Source organism: Corticium candelabrum, chromosome 4 (genome assembly GCF_963422355.1).
Source record: "Corticium candelabrum chromosome 4, ooCorCand1.1, whole genome shotgun sequence".
Taxonomy (NCBI): domain Eukaryota; kingdom Metazoa; phylum Porifera; class Homoscleromorpha; order Homosclerophorida; family Plakinidae; genus Corticium; species Corticium candelabrum.
The window spans coordinates 2,668,931-2,673,930 of record NC_085088.1 but is presented as its reverse complement, the minus strand read 5'-3'; the positions used below and the strand labels follow the sequence as shown (position 1 = coordinate 2,673,930).

The following is a 5,000-nucleotide window of genomic DNA, read 5'->3' as shown; positions in this document are numbered from 1 at the left end:
ACGATCGTGCGACACGACGATTCGCCGTGCCACGAATCAAGCCTGCAAGCTTGCGGCCCGTTCACCGGCGTGACGATGAGATGAGAAGAAAAGGCCCGACCTGACGCGGTCGGCGCCGCCGCCTTCGGGGCCGGACGAGACGTCCCGTCGAAGCGAGACCGGATCGCCCGTTCGACGCCTCCCCGACCGCCGAGCGATGCCGGAGACGACCCCGAAAGCACATACCGTCCACAAGGGAACGAGTCCCTGTACGCTCCACGCGATCGAGATCGTTAATGATCCTTCCGCAGGTTCACCTACGGAAACCTTGTTACGACTTTTACTTCCTCCAGAAAACATCGCTAAAACCGCTTCTCGGCGTCCAACGCGCGGCGAACCGCACGACTGGAGCCGATCCGAAGTTTTCACGAGGCCATCCAGTCGGTAGTAGCGACGGGCGGTGTGTACAAAGGGCAGGGACGTAATCAGCGCGAGCTGATGACTCGCGCTTACTAGGAATTCCTCGTTCAAGACCAATAATTACAAGGGTCTATCCCCAGCACGACGAAGTTTCACAAGATTACCCACGCCTCTCGGAGCAGGTCGACACTCGCTGACTTCGTCAGTGTAGCGCGCGTGCAGCCCAGGACATCTAAGGGCATCACAGACCTGTTATTGCCTCAGACTTCCACCGGTTAGACACCGATAGTCCCTCTAAGAAGTCGACCGACGTCCCCGGAGAGACGACGTGACTAGTTAGCAGGTTAAGGTCTCGTTCGTTATCGCGATTAGGCAGACAAATCACTCCACCAACTAAGAACGGCCATGCACCACCACCCACAGAATCAAGAAAGAGCTCTCGATCTGTCAATCCTCACTGTGTCCGGACCTGGTGAGTTTTCCCGTGTTGAGTCAAATTAAGCCGCAGGCTCCACTCCTGGTGGTGCCCTTCCGTCAATTCCTTTAAGTTTCAGTCTTGCGACCATACTCCCCCCGGAACCCAAAAACTTTGATTTCTCGAAAGGTGCCGAAGGAGTCGTATCATAACGTCCTCCGATCCCTAGTCGGCATAGTTTATGGTTGGAACTACGACGGTATCTAATCGTCTTCGAACCTCCAACTTTCGTTCTTGATTAACGAAAACATCCTTGGCAAATGCTTTCGCATGCGTTCGTCTTCCATAAATCCAAGAATTTCACCTCTGACAATTGAATACGAATGCCCCCAACCGTCCCTATTAATCATTACCTCGGTCCCAGAAACCAACAAAATAGAACCGACGTCCTATTCCATTATTCCATGCTAATGTATACAAGCCGACGCGCCTGCTTTGAACACTCTAATTTTTTCAAAGTAAACGTCCCGAGTCCCGCGCACGCTCAATCAAGAGCACGCGCGGCCCTCGAGAGAAAGCCGCGCGCGACCAGTGACGCGCCGTTAGGCGGACCGGACGCGCGCCGCCGAAATCCAACTACGAGCTTTTTAACTGCAACAACTTTAATATACGCTATTGGAGCTGGAATTACCGCGGCTGCTGGCACCAGACTTGCCCTCCAATCGTTCCTCGTTAAGGGATTTAGATTGTTCTCATTCCAATTACAAGACCTACGAAGGCCCTGTATTGTTATTTATTGTCACTACCTCCCCGTGTCGGGATTGGGTAATTTGCGCGCCTGCTGCCTTCCTTGGATGTGGTAGCCGTTTCTCAGGCTCCCTCTCCGGAATCGAACCCTAATTCTCCGTCACCCGTTGCAACCATGGTAAGCCGATACCGTACCATCGACAGTTGATAGGGCAGAAACTTGAATGATCCGGCGCCGGCGCGAGGCCCTGCGCTCCGAACAGTTACTATGAATCACCAAAGACCGGGACTGACGCCCCGCATTGGTTTTGAATCTAATAAATACATCCCTTCCGCAAGAGTCGGGACTCGACGCATGTATTAGCTCTAGAATTACCACGGTTATCCATGTGGTGAGAGACCATCAAATAAACTATAACTGATTTAATGAGCCATTCGCAGTTTCACCGTATAAGATCGCTTATACTTAGACATGCATGGCTTAGTCTTTGAGACAAGCATATGACTACTGGCAGGATCAACCAGGTAACGGCCCTCGCGGCACGAACGTCGAAGCGCTGCGCATCGACGTCGTCCCGAGTGCGATCGCCATCCGATTCGTGTTCTCGCCCGACCCGTTCTACGAGACGCCTACCGAGTGCAACGCACCGTCTGCTTGCTCGAGAGGACCTCGCAGCAGCGCGGTGTTTGCCTTCCGTGCGGTCGCCGCGTCGGTGCGGGTGCGCACCGGATCGCGGCGTCCACGCGCTCGTCGTTCGCATGACGCCTTTCGTGCAGCCGAATCGTGCTCGCCTGTTTTGCCTATAGTTGGCTGTGGTCTCGGACCGTGCCGGCCACGCTTTCACTCGCGGGGCAGGAGGCAGCTTTCTACCGCAACCGCCCGGCGAATGCTAGTGTGTCGACGGGTGCCGATTCTCGCTCGTCTATCTCAATAAACGCTTCCGGAGGATCGAGGCCCGATGGTGGAGTTTCCCACGTTTATCGAAACGATTTCTCACGTTGATCGACAAAAGGCGGAAAACGCTTTCCCACGCTCGACGTTCACACATTTAGCGACGTCGTCGAACCGTCCTCCCTTATCCCTAGGTCCCTTAAAATAGGAGAAATTGGATATGCTATTACAAAGTTAACGAGCTCCGGAAGTGTTTAGAAGCCGCGGACGCTGGCACGCGACCGTCGCCACACAGCTCCAAGACGGCCGTTTGATCTCTGCCCGTCCCGTCACACACGTTGCGCTTCCCGTTTCGAACCGAAGCGGCAGTCTCTCCGAGCGGGACGATCTTCACAGCGCTTCAGACCGGTCACTCTCGGAAAGCGTGAGGGGGCGGCAACCGGCCCCGCCTATCCGCTTACTCGACCTCTTCTCCATTGCCACTCGTCGCCCGGGTAACGTGTTTGGCTCTCTACGACACGAATGAACTGGACGGACGACGCGCCACCCGGCGACTCTTCTACGGTCGCGCGTGCGGCAGTTTGAGCTTGGAGGGCGTGGCTCATTATATAACTTTTGTTCTGGACCGATTTAGCCAGTGCAGAGAACATCCACTGATACAATCACACACAGAGAGACTCGTCTTCCATCGACGCGTTTAAGTATGGTTACAAGCTCGCACGTTACTTGCGCTTTCATGCGACTCCTCGACTTCGTTCGGTGGGAGTGGCCGTGCAATCACGCGATCTTGGTCCGAGCGTCGTTCCATCTGGTGATTCTAACGAAAACTGCTGCTACAGGTTGTTGTTGTTAACGTTGTTATTGTTGTGGTGGTGGTGGTGGTGGTGGTGGTCATGTTTTCAGGGTATGCTCATACCGGCCCGTACACGTGAGACTCTAGACACCTTGTTGGTAATTCGGGTGTAGCAGTACCAGGTTGACTGAACACCATACACTGAACACTATGCTTACCTTCTTTATCTCAATTGCTCAGCTCATTTCGCAACTGCTGTTCTTCTAGTGCATGGCAATTTACAAGTTGGGAAATTGTTTATATTCCAACCGATCAAATCACACTGAGAAGAAATCGCATGTTTGGATTGCAAGATGTTTCTGTCTCAATTCCTCGTAGAGCACATTCACATGTTTATATATACAGACATATACATAGGATGGATGTCAGGTCATATTATCTGTGGATGAGATCAGAGTTCTCCAACAGATCCTACGTTCCTCACTGCTCAGGCAAGCATCTTGCAATTGTATCCTGCTCTTTGTGTATCATCATACAGAAGCAGGTCACCCATGCACTAATATGGTGATCCCAGAAACTTAATCAAAGATATACAGAGTATACGGTATGGTCTTATTTATGAGTAGTCAAATACTGTAGTCTACATTCTACATATTAGTATGCATAGTGATACTGTTGTACACTATTAATATTAGTATAGATAGCTAGCTGGTCTACCCATAATTTCCAATGCAGATAGAACTAATTACATGATGTTAAATGCACCTTGCACCTTTGCAGAAGTATAGTACGTACTTGTGGCGTTGACGTGACAATAATTCTATAGTTTATTTGAAGTCTAAAAGTTCATTACTAGCAGTTCTATTGCTTCAGTCGTTGGTGCTTTTCGGATTCTGTCAATGAAGCATCAATAAACAGGTTACACTGAAATAATTCAGGAATCTGTATACCCACAGCAACATTCTCAATCTGTCCAAAATCCAAAATTAAGAGTGTTCTTTGGTACGCAAGATGTATTCATTTTCGCATAAATCTAACAAACAACTGGTATTGTAAACTGGTTTTGTGGTTGTAAGGAGCACGAATAATAGCTAGTCTCTAGAATGTCTAGAAAACTCTGAATTAGCACGTTGACTGCATGTGGTGACATGACTGTTATGTTAATCTCACCAAATGATAACGTTTCTATGATGCAACTATCGTGTTTAGGATTGATTGTTTGTTTCTTTCCCATGCAGAAAAGAGCACGAAACTTACTTTTAACAGTTATTTATTCAACAACTATAGTGGTACTCTAGCTAGTAAAGTTACTCTCTGATCTATCTACGCTTGTGCTTGATTCTAGAGTCTAGGAACGCTTTGTTCACAGCTCTCCAAAGCTCGTGCTCGTAGAAAGTGGGCTCTCCCTGGTAGAAGAATCGAACCAGCGCTAATAAAGTAGACACACACGCACGCACGCACGCACACACACACACACACACACACACACACACACACACACACACACACACACACACACACACACACAACACCACAAGATGCATCCTGGCTGCAATCCACACTGTGTCTGGGGCGAGGCTACATGCCCCACTGCTCCTATGCATAGACACGAAAATTCTAGCGACGGAAATGATATCATCTGGGATACTTGTAAAAAAAACAAGCGAAAACTAGAGACGTGCTTTTCGGGCGAACGAAAATTGTTGGGATTTCTAGGCTGTCAACCTCCTTGTATTAATTAATTAATTAATTAG

The 5,000-nt window shown here is 49.7% G+C and overlaps 1 long non-coding RNA gene and 1 other non-coding gene across 2 annotated transcripts in view; one reads left to right on the top strand and one right to left on the bottom strand.

Annotated features, from left to right (window-relative positions):
- Positions 1-5,000, top strand: part of LOC134178737 (uncharacterized) — a 14,715-nt gene that overhangs the window by 4,879 nt on the left and 4,836 nt on the right. The gene's annotated exons all lie outside the window — the stretch shown is intronic.
- LOC134179216 (small subunit ribosomal RNA) lies at positions 274-2,089 on the bottom strand. Its single transcript, XR_009969825.1, has one exon. It is a non-coding gene; the product is annotated as a small subunit ribosomal RNA (ribosomal RNA).